The 12473-nt window shown below is 39.9% G+C and overlaps 1 protein-coding gene across 1 annotated transcript in view; it reads right to left on the bottom strand.

Annotated features, from left to right (window-relative positions):
* The window catches only part of dlgap4b (discs, large (Drosophila) homolog-associated protein 4b), a 119543-nt gene that overhangs the window by 76339 nt on the left and 30731 nt on the right, over nucleotides 1-12473 (bottom strand). The window contains 1 exon segment of the mRNA XM_051948165.1: nucleotides 11543-11601. The gene's annotated coding sequence lies outside the window, so the exon portion shown is untranslated.

Genomic DNA, 12473 nt, shown 5'->3' with positions numbered 1-12473 from the left:
TAAGTGACCGAATACTGCTTTACTGGACCTGTGGAAAACACAAAATATAACTTATAGCATAGCTCAGCAGTGAGATCTGCATTATATATTTTATTATAATAAAAAGAAATAAAATGAATAATGTACTATTTGAAAAGGACACAATTTTCCATAAAGAAACATAAGACTCCTGTTAAAGATAAAGATTTTCTAGGAGCCACATTTTTCTATCATTCTGAACTTGGAAAAAAAATCGGATCATCTATAGTCTTTCTGAACACTGTTAAGGACTTGTAAACCCTCAAAAATGAAAGACTGTGGATGGTAATTTAAAAACAAAAACTGGGCAAAACTTAGCTTTTAAGCCCCTTTTTGCTCATTGTTTTAGTTTTGCAGACTGCACATTGACATTTAGTGTACTAGTAATCTCAACCAACATTCTCCCATTACCTTTGGTCTAAAGTTACCTGCCCAGTGTCAAAAAGCAGATAAAGGAAGCAGTCAGCTAGCAACCAAAAAACATTTTGCAACCTAAAGAGATGGGAGTTTATGTAGGAGTAAACACAAACAATATTACCTACATTTATTCGATGGTAAAAAGGACAGCTAGCACATGTTCACCCAATGAAAGCTAATGTTACTTTATATCTACTGGATGTTGGAACATCTAGCTTTTAACAATGGTTGTTGCTAGAGGTACGGACCCGTATCCGTAGCCTGTGGACTACGGATACGGCACTTGCCATTTGCCAATCAGATACGCGAGATCTGGGCACGTGACTCCCGGTAGACGCTAGCGGTACGGACCCGTAGCATCGGTACTACAGGTACGGACCCTAAACCTGACCCTAACACTAACCCTAACCTTTGCTTACCTTTCAACAGTTTGCAGTGGTTAGCAGCCTCTTGACTCGCGAGACTCGCGTACGGGTCCGTATCTGTCTGGCAAATGGAAAGTGCCGTATCCGTAGCCCACAGGCTACGGGTACGGGTCCGTATCTGTAGACACTACCTTTAAGAATAACTTTATAAAGCAATAATGTGTCAAGGCTTTGTGCAAATCATCCTGTTTAAGGGCTTCTCTGCCCTCAAATGATGAAAAATAAAGATAAAATGGGAGGTTTGAAATCTATTGCTGTTTCAAAAGTTTGTCCATGTGTACTGCTATGGAAGACAGAAAGCTCCAACAAAAAGAAAGCGACAGTATCCTGCAACATTTCTACCGCAGAAATTTATCTACCAAGTGACCAAGTTGGCCCAAAGAGAACTGCTTTCAAGAGACTGTGAATGATAAAAGGGGTTGTTTTATAGTGCACTAGTCTTGGCATTGACCATTTATTTTATAAATTGCAAGTAATATGTGTTTCTGCCTGAGAGACAACAGGTAATAGTGTTATTCACATAAAAAAAAACCAACAATAAACAGTACCTTAAGGGCTTCGACTAAGTATAGTAAATGCATTCTCAGTGCAAACAAGATTAGTTTTTTCTTCACCAAATAAATTTTGCAATAAATCCTGTGTAAGTCATGACCAAAGCAAGCCCCTCTGCGCACGAGGTCTCCTCGGGAGGATGACAAAGAAACTGTTTGATGTGTCTCCGCTTGGTTTTTCCATACGGTCCAATTACAGTTTTAATTGAGGCCAGTCTTGTTAATTAGCACACAAGATAAATTAAATTGCTGTAAAAAGGACACTTAAATGGAGGGTGAGAAGAGGTAGAGAGATGTGTGGTGGAAATTAAAGAACTCAGTGTGTCTGGAGGGGCCGAAATTATAATTGGGCGAGTAAACACAAAAAAAAAAGCAGATAAAAGCTAACATCATGCTTGAATCATCACACATCGCTGCTGTGTGTAGTTTACCTGAGTGCCGGGCTCAGCCGAAGGGTGTGTGTTGTGTCTTTAATGAGAAGTGTCTGCACTGGGTTTGAATGTCAAATCTTTGTGTTCCCAGAGGAGAGGATGTGCTCTGAGTGTGATGTGATAAAACTTCTGGTGAGAGTTTATGCTGTTTACTATACTGGAGAAAATAAAGGAATAAAAGGGCAGATAGAGGATGGTGTGTGTCTCAGGGTCATGACTGGAATTGGAATATAAAGCCAGGACTGTGGGTGGCAAGACAAACCCAATGTGTCACAGGATAAGGCACAGATTAAAGGGGGACGTGCACAAATAAAACAAAGACAACAAATCAGTCTTTGGTCAAAAGTGAAACAATTTTAATCAATCACAGGTCTCATTCGCTGATGTAAATCGTAATCATAGTGGCACAGTCAGTGTTTGTTGTCACTGAATATTTCAGAAAGAAAAATAAAGGAGTCAAATTCAGGTCAGTCATTTCATTATTTAGTTAACACGTCATATCGAGTAGTGCTTATTCAATTAAGTGCATAACCTTTATAAATGGCAGCAAATGACAAAAAGTGTCGCTGTAATTTAGTAGAAACTAAATTAACAAAGTAAAAAAATAATAAAACAAACAGGCCTAGACTGTGTTGTGCTACTAAAACGGTGCCATTTCTTCTGGAGTGCCAATGCCATTGATAGTAGGAGTAGTGAGTGTGGCGTTGTGAAAGGTTAGCAGTCTCTGCATTATGTTTGTATTCGGCTCAGGCCAGGACGGGACTCAAGCTGAATGCTAACGTCTTGTCCTAGAAACCTCAGTGGCAGAAATCGAAGGTCTTGCAGAGTCCATGAGTTGTTCTGGCAGCTCACAAGTAACCTTCAGCACATTAGTACGGGTGGTCAAAATGTCTTGAGTCTGCTGCTTTTTGCAAGATGTGTAAATAAAGAAGTGTTTGCTAACCAGTTTGCCATACAAACTGGTAATATTTCAATGTCAGAATCACAGCTTCGTCCTGCTGCCAAATAATTCTTATCACTGGTTTGGCTCGTCCAGCTAAATTGGCCACCACTGCTCTTGTGTTTGGTGTTTTAGGCCCAGTTTCTATCACCTGGAAGTGCTTTTTCTCTAGTTCCGTGATTCTTTTTGTAATTGTTGTTTAACTGGGATTATTTTATTTACACTGATCAGCTACTATGTTAAAAACCACTGACAGCTGAAGTAAACATTCAACGTCTTGCTATAGTGCAACACTATGCTGCTAAACCTTGAGTGCTGACAGTCATGGGGATGTTACTACGTCATGTATGTTCATATAAGTACATAAGTTCATAAGTATTGCTGCAAACCCAGCACACCCCCCATGGTATTGGCCTCCCTCAGCAGGACAATATGCACTGCCACTAGGGCTGGCCCGAATAGTGGTTTCTGGCCTCCGAATATTCGGACCCTATTAAAGACGAATATCTGAATATTTGTTCCGCACCGTAACGTCCGACGGGGTGGCTTGTGGCAGAGATGGCCCCAATATTCGGATCCGTTCGTCTGGTCTCCCGGGTCCAAATGTTGCCGTTGTTTTGTCTTCAGTTAAACTGAAGAATTCCCAAACAGCAGAGGTCTTCAGCATCTTGTCTTGTGTTTATGCAACGAAGTGAAGCGTGACGTCAGAGTCGGCAGCTACCCAGCCATTCGGGTGGTGTTTACAAACACGAATGGAGGAGCCGAAATGAGCCGAAGAACACGGCGGGATGAGCCGAAGTGGGCTGAAGGCGCAGGGAAGAGACGAGCTCCGAATATTTTCGTCTGGGGGCAGGAGGGGGTGATCACATAGACATATGTGTATATGTTATAGACATATGTGTATATGTTTATGTGATCACACGACGAGATGAGCCAATAAGTGCGCCGATGTGGGCCGAAGGCGGAGGGAAGACAGTAACGCCGCATTAATATCCAAAATTAATATCTGGATAGTGCCGTAGCAAATGAATATTCAGATATTCGGGATATTCGGGTCCAGCCCTAACTGCCACACCACATAAACTGGCTCAAAGAACACGAGTAAGAACCCAAGGCATTGACCTGGTCTCCAAACTCCCTAGAGTGAGCATTAATGGAACGTGCTGGAACAAGCCCAATCCATGGAGTCAACTGCAGAACCCAAAGGATCCGCTGTCAACACTCAGGTGCCAGACACCATAGGAAAATCCCCATGGGTCCCATGTCCATATCCCTACAGACCAGAGCTATTTTTGTGGCACAAAGGGAAGCCACAGGCAGGTATGACGCATCGTGGCTGATCGGTGTATTGTGGATAGTTATAATTATGAATACGACAGTAGATTATAATGCTACTACATTGTTTTACCCTGTGTTCATCACATAACACTGCTGCATTCTTTTATTTTTTTACAGACACACAGTACACCCTTCTGAAAAAATGTCAAAACCCATCATATTTTAGACGAGACTAGTATTAAACCACTTTCAAACATGGCCTCCTTTAATCTGACAGCATCGAAACGTGTTGGCTTCATGTCTAAATGTTCACTTTGCTCACTTTTTATGGCATGATGGCTGGGTTGAATCTCACAAGAGTTACACACCACTGTCCACACAGCACAAGTCTGAACTGCATACAGTTGCATTAATGGTCCAGTATACCCAAGATTATGACGTACAGACTTAAAGCCTCACATGAGTATGCCCTAATGACGCCATGAGTAACCTTAAGTGACCCATTTCTGAATGAAAGAATGCTGTTAATCATACTGCTGAAGCCAGCAATGTTACGTATCTAATGTCTGACAAGGGCTTTATATGATATTGGTCTTTGACATTAATAATACTAGAATCAAGCAATTTCAGTTCAAACTAAATAATGAGCTTCAACGTCCCATGTTCTAGACTGTCTACATCACAGAGCGGATGTCAAACCAATCAGCTTTATCAGTGGAACTCCACCTGGCAGCATTTTAATCTGACTACAGTTGAGTTCAGTGAAGTTTATCCTTCCAGCTGGGTGGTTTCAGTGTGTCTGCGACCTAGTCTGACACTGGAAGATAAAAGGGGTCACATTTAAAGCATTACAACGACATGCAATCAGAGTGATTCAACATTTTTCTCTTAGAATAGTATTTCACTTTAAATTTAAATTAAAAAATCCTTCTGATTGGTTATGTGAGTTTCCATTTTGAGAGAAAAAAGAAAAACGCCTATTCATCTGCTCATGACCACAGTTGAACTTATCTCCTCCCAACGATCCCTATCAAAATGAGCAGCTTATATCTGTTTGAGGTTCACTCTATTAATCTTGTCAAATGGATTCAGAGAGCAAAGATACTGCAGACAGACACGAGGCTCAGGACAGACGACCAGATGGCCTTGCAGATTGGAGGGAGAAATACGAAACAATCGCTAGATTTAAAGAGAGGAAAGAGAGGGCCGAGTTCTTATCATTATGGGTGAGGGAGAAGGAAGGAGAAAACACAGAGTAAGAAGGGAGGAGTGTTTGAAGGAGTGAGATGTCACTCCTTCAGCCAGAGAAAATGACAGGATTTGTCTCCTGCGGTCGCTGCTTCTCAGATGTTAAGTCGTAGTGCTTTCCTCTACAACTTACTGTCATCACATGCAGCAAAAAGCTCGGCTCCCTGTTGAATTATGTATGGGTGGAGGTGAGGCGGAGGGTAAGTCGGGCCTCAAGACTACAGCGGCAACACATGTATGTGGAAAAAAACAGCGGCATGCAGGATGACCTCAGCACTGTTCCTTTTTGATGAAGTGCTGAGCTCATCTTTTAGGCAAATGTATGTTAGAGGGCAGCTGAATGATTGATGTGACATGAAATGGTGCACAGGCTGAGCTGGAAATTCAAAGTAAAATATGATTTGTCCTCCATGCTCCGTGGTGATAAAAATAACAGGCAGAGCAGCTATGTTGTGGGATTATCCATAAAAGTCACCAAGTGTGGCAGATAAGACAGAGCTTATAAATAAATTACTGGAGTGAAAAAAATGACCTTCACACAAGAACTTCATTAGGGCCCTTGAAATTATTTCCCTGTGAAATCAGGGAGCAAGATCATGCTCATGTGATTTGCAGGGCTGGGTGATGCACCTGTATGCACAAAGACTTGAAAACACTAATGCACTGATGAGCATGGCAGCATTGATGAAAACTGGTATTGTGCACCACAGCTGCCATAAAATAAGTCCTCCTTGTGGACATCTAAACATTTTTATGATCAGTACTTGTTACCTTTTATGCTACAGTGAATTCAACAAGATAATGCATGAGACACACAACTTTTTCCCCCTAAAAATAAATCGGTACAAGTATATCAAGTCTAACTAAAGATATATCTTTCTTCAAATATTATCTGGAATGGGATCAGATATCAGAAACTGAAGCATCCGTCTCTGCTCTGTCACATTAATTAGGTTAGATCATCTGATACTGAAGTTTAGGCCCACCAGTAATTGCTGTTGAGGCTATTAAAATAGAATCCACATGTTAATAAAAGGCACATTTACCCCAATATTCATTTTGTCTGAGCAACACTTTTAACCAAATGAGACATTTCTAATAACGAGCAAGACAGAGGCACAGAAGAGAATTTAATTTTCTCCCTTCACTGGTGTAGCATACTGTTGATGAGCAGAAAATAGCCCTTTGCACTCTAAAATGTATTTCTATTTTAGTTCTGATCCCTTTATAGATCATGCAGTGGGTGAAATGTGTGTGTGGGTGAACAACGGTTCACCATGAAGGTAAGACGCTCACCAGTGACCACACAACATGCAGGAGATAAATATAAAGGAAGAGACATTTAGATCTGCAAACAACATTCAAACGGAGTGAGCTGCACTTGCTATAGCTTTACATTAGCAATGTTACAACAAAATGTTGAGCTCCTGAAATGTTACGCTGGTGAATTGAGACAGCTGAGATGTGTCCCAGGAGCAGGTTTGAGAAAGTCCGGCTTTGTGTTTGTAAACTGGCTTGACAAAACCTAAATCTCCAATCAGAGACAACAGAAATCATGACAGTGGTGATCAACTTTGTTAACACAGATTTTTATCATCATTCTTTCATAAAAGAGCGCAAATGATGCATCATTTGATTTTTCTTCCATCATGTATTACCTGCTTCTGTAAAGAGTAACAGTCATGAAGAATATGAAACTCTACTGCAGCTGTTAATAAGAATGACACAAGAGAGGAATGCCGATAAGAAATTGTTAATAGTGTTTTTTTATTTATTACTCAGTGCACTTTAACCACCATTTATTTTTGAGGTGACAGCTCCACATTAGGGCTACTAAACTTAAAATTTCACACATTTAAATACGATACTCAAGAAGTGTATTGGGATCTGACAATATCCTAAAATGAGAGATGCATGGAAATCAAACTAGTCTTTGCCCAAATAAAGTAAAATTAATATAACTGTTTGAATATATGAGTAGATTTATCAATTTACTAATCTGTGTTCGATTAGTTCCTGTACTAGCGATGTAAAATTGACTTGGCAGGAAGTCAGGACCAAACACAAAAACATATGTATGCATTTTCTGCATCACAAATTGAATGCACAGGTTTGCAGATATAACTAAATTCCATCAGGTGAGAATATCACTCAAACGGAATATCATCAGAAAAAGAACAGGTGACAGAGTTGTGCTTCTTATAGCTGATTTAATCCGCAAACCCTGAACAGAACCTTCTCTGGAGCTGGCTTGCTTTGCAGCATAGGTTGCCATAGTGATTTAGCAGGTTCAAACAACACTGAAACACTGAGGCTCCACATACCTCAGTAATGTATTACTCTTGCTTCATAGAGCATTCCTATGCTTCCTTCTTAGCAGTGTTCTACAATGTTCACCAAGGCTATAATAAGCTTGCTATATAGCGTATAACTCAAAGCTGCATGTTACTGATTATGTTACTTGGCCATCTTCATTACTATTCAGTCTGTCAGAATACAGTGGTCATGCGCTTGTATTTGTTAGCACAGTTTGTTTTAAATAAGAGTATACTTTGAAATACATGTATCTGATTGATTCTATTACTTTGGTTTCAAACTTTGTACCAAAAATCGTGAAAATTCAATGGTATTGGTTCCAACTACCAAATTTCTGGTGTCACAACATCCTGCAGATACAATCCAGCATTATCTTTCTTCATCACATCAGTCATCCTTTGGTAGTGAGGGAGCCACACCATCACTGCTTGAGGTAATCATAGCATTTTTGGTGTTTCAAACAACATCTCTGTGTACACCATGTTTTCAACTGCTTACCAAAATGGACAAAACTGAGTTAATGCTCAGTTGGGACTAGCCAAAAGGTAAAATTACCCAATAAAAGAGGCATTAGATGTGGTTTCAGCGAAAGGGCTAAGACACTGTGACGTCAAGAAGTGATTTGGAAAATAGTGCTGCAGTTCGCTTTAGTGTCTGATGGATGGATGGATAGATAGGTAGATAGAGAGAGACAGAGAGGGAGGCAGAAATGAAAAGGCAGAAGCTTTAAAAACTTTGGGAGGGATTTGTATCCAATAAGCCACGCAGAGGATTAAACCATGTTAATGCAATGCCTACACAAACTGGACAAAGTACACACACACACACCCACACACACACACACACACACGCGCGCACACACAAACACACACGGTCAGTAGCATGCGAGTAAAAGGACAGCAATAAGCCAATATCCATATGTTAATGTAGTAACACAACACTCTTATTCTGCAGCAGCTTTAAGACAAACTGTGTCATTGTGTTTTATTTCCTCCTGCATTCAGCCAGTCACAGCCAGATCACTTAAGTATCTGTGTCCTTCAAAGGCTGAAGTCAACAAACAAATGTGCTGCTGTAAGTTGGTAGTACGAGAAAGAAATGATTTCTACTTTCCCCAGTAAAATTCCACAAATGAATCCAGAGAACGACCTTTACAGTACGATGTTAGTATCTGATGACTCACTGTAACAGGCGAGGCCCAATAACTACTAGAACTAGTGGAGCACTGCATTTTACGGCTAAAATACATTTTGTGCTTTAGTGTCAGCAGTTTTGTTCTTTTCACCACAGTGGATTTTGCGTTCTAGAACGAAGTTTTAGAAAAGCTCCTTGCATGAGGAGTCACACTGCAACTTCATTAAAGTCAATCCGTTGCCTCTATGCAAATTAATAGAACAAAGTGTTCTCACGAGAGACTAAATCCCCTGCAGGACTGCCACCTTGGCTCTCTGAGACACACAGTTTCTTCATCATAAGCTACTGTACATTGTCATCAACTTAGAACTGGAGGGGAAATGTGGTTGAAAATCCTCTGGTAGGGTGAAAGTGTTCCTGGCCATAAGGTAGACCACTAAGTGCTTTTTCCTGGACTCTCAAACTGAAAATGTAATAACTGTGTCATCTTGTTTTGACAGATGAGCATAAATAATGCATTTGAAACAATTCATCACACAAACAATGCAACACTGCGACACCGAAGACAGAAAAGTAAATTGATTGGGGGCTGAATGAAGGCAAAGGGATCGTAGCTTTGGGGACAGCGTGCCTCTCTGGAACACTTTTGAAGCTGTAAAGAAGTTCACCACATGTACAATAATCCTTATATCAGCATGGAAGCTCCCAGTGGTCACTTGTATGTGATGGCATTTTATAAGAGAAGAAAAACTGCATTTTTACAGTAAACTCGGAGCATAAATATTTGATGCCCCTCAGTTCTGCCCTTTCTGTTTTACTCACTGAAATGCTTCACATGAACAATGCTAGATCAATACTGTTCACTTTATCTATGACAGTCAGGACCCTATAATTAACATGTGCGTATTTCAAATGTAATCTTTCATCACTTAATATTAAACAGTGAATTCAAATATCGTTAATGCAAATCACCATTTAAACTCAGACATATGACATGCCATGTATGATGCTAATTCTAATTATCACCTACATAACATATGATGCATAATGAGGCATCGTATGACTGTTTACTTGTAGAAATATGACACTATATAAACAGCAATTAAAACCACTGGAACATCTGGGTGATTAAGTGAAATATTGTTTGAAATCCTTGGAGGATACTCAAGGGTGAGCAAAGAGGCACTTTAAATGTTAATGGAAATGGGTGTGGCATGTAAATTACTGCACCATAATGTGTTTGTTAATAAAGCAGAGGCAGATTTTACTGAGGACTAAAATAACTCAGTATTTTTTTTCTGCTACTGTATATTGGTTGTGTGCTTTTAACTCATTATAAAATGGTTTTGAGGTGGAAAAGTGGGAAGGGATCATTTTAAATTGTGTCAGACATTGCAAAAATTGGTTGGGATTTGGGCTTCTGTTCAGAGATATAACATGAGGCATCTATTATCCACAGCTCCTAAGGAAGTAAAAGGATATGTAGTCAACAGGGCCACAGAGTGATTTTCTGTTTCATTAGGGGTTCATGTCCTCTGAAACCTTTCCATGCATGATTCTTCCCCATAGTGTTATTTTATTTTAAGTAATATTGATTGAATCAATATTTGCAGGGGTCAGCATTTGTTCAGACATTTATTAAAGGTGTTTTATTTGGTCTCCAAGACTGCAAGAGTTATGCTTTTAAGCTTTTCACCTTTGCTTTTTTTGGAAGCCCCTGATGAATGGGTCACTGTTTTGTAAGTATGTGGAGCGAGAGAAAGAAAATGACTAATGCAACAGCTGCAGAAAGCATATTGATTTGTTTCTTTGAGTACAAAAACCAAAGAGGTACCATTTATGTCACTGGAAATTTAACAAGGTACACAGTCAGAGATTCCTCCAGCACTTTTTCTTATTGCCTGTTTTTGTACTTTCGAAATAGAAGAAAATGTAATTTGACTGTTGCCCTACACATTTTTATTTTCTCTGAAAAGCAACAACCATCACAGTCTCTGTAAGAAAAGACGTAAATGCGTTCTTAGCCTGCATGTCTCTGTCTTTGTGGCTCTACCGTATGTAAGCAAGAGCAAGCTCCTCCACATGCCTTTCTGCTCTGCAGCATGAGGGGCAGTTTGCCGCTATGGACAGTATCGCAGAAGAGGTTTGTGCTCAGAATGAAATTAATCCAGTGTGAAATCATGAGTCCAGTGTTGTACCTCGGGGAAGCCCTGTGAGAGTGAGGACGCTCACGATGCTGAGCGTTGCAGCTATGTTCCATCAGTGCTTGCTGCTTGCAGGCAACATTGTGCAAGCGTCTGCATGACAAAACATGCCCTTTCATCCATGCAACCCAACACACAACGCTAGCACACTTACTGTACTCATGTTACATTCAAACTCTTTAACATCAAATACACTGACATTTCTATTCTGATCAGTTTTTGGCCTCAGCAAACACAAGCCTGCAGAGATTTATTAGCCTGTACAAAGGACAACAAGTTCTGCCTCCCACAGCTTCATACTTCTTTTTTCTGACAGCCGCGTTCAGTCTAAAAGCCTTCAGGACCTATCCTAGTTCAGTCTAGACAAGGTCAAGGCGTGCTGTCTTTCTGCTGCTTATGAGCTGATTCTCTAGGTGGTTTACTCGTTTCCATAGATCCAACAGCAGCATCAAGCAGGCCGGCATGACATTAACACTGGCTCTCTATTCCTGGCAGAAGATGTTAAGGAAGGAACTAGATGAAGACAGAATATCAGTGTCCCGAGGGCTGGAAAAAAACAAGAAGCACAAATGCACTGTACCTTATTGGAAGAGCTAGTTGTCGAGGTCAGAGAAGAGCAGATGCAGAGAGGAAGAAATCCTGCAATACAAAGATAAAAAATGGTTCATCAGCTTCTGTAATCAGAACAAACTGTACATTTTTAACGTATATTGCAATGCTCATCCAACACTGAGGTGTTCATACTAAACTGCTGTAAAGGTTAATGCTTGCAAAAGCGCTGTCTGTACATTTTCACCGCAGCATGGTTTTGATATTCAAAAGATAGACATGGTGGAAATCTTTTGCTAATCTGTTTCATTGTCTTCAAAACTGCTTATTGTCTTGACAACTTTGCGTTTATTTGTAAAATCAATTAGCTTTTAGAGATAGGAAAATGCCACATCTCAGGAGATAAAGCGTTTCAATTAAAAACCACAGATTAGATTAGAAAAATGCTTCCTGAAGCAGTAAAACTCCAAGAAACCAAATCACAGATCTGCAGAAACACTTTTACTCTTGCATCATATGACTCCTGCATATTATCTGCTAACATTACAGAGGCTTAATTTTAAGTCTTCTGAACGTTTGTAACATATTTTAAAACATGCTTCATAACCAAAGGTGACACAAACAAACCCTCACTAAGCGAATGTCTCCAACACCAAATGCACTGTGATGAAGTGATTACTTTCTCTGAGACAACCATGCAGTGATTTAGAATAGCATTTTTAGGACAAACATCCTACAGAGCCTAATTTTAGAGTGCTGTTTCACTCTGTCATTAAATATATTGGACTACATCATTTGCAGTCTGGTGTGGTTTGAAACAGAAGATTATTTCTGGTGACAAGTGTCAGTGCAATGCATGTAGAAATATCAGATTCATTATTTTATGAGGAGGATACAGAGAAGACCAGCCTGAGTTGTTTAAGATCTATTACTAGTTTATTGTGTTGTCTTTTTTCTGATGT

Source organism: Acanthochromis polyacanthus, chromosome 5 (assembly GCF_021347895.1).
Source record: "Acanthochromis polyacanthus isolate Apoly-LR-REF ecotype Palm Island chromosome 5, KAUST_Apoly_ChrSc, whole genome shotgun sequence".
Classification (NCBI taxonomy): domain Eukaryota; kingdom Metazoa; phylum Chordata; class Actinopteri; family Pomacentridae; genus Acanthochromis; species Acanthochromis polyacanthus.
The sequence above is the reverse complement of the archived record's forward strand: the minus strand, read 5'-3'. Positions and strand labels throughout refer to the sequence as shown.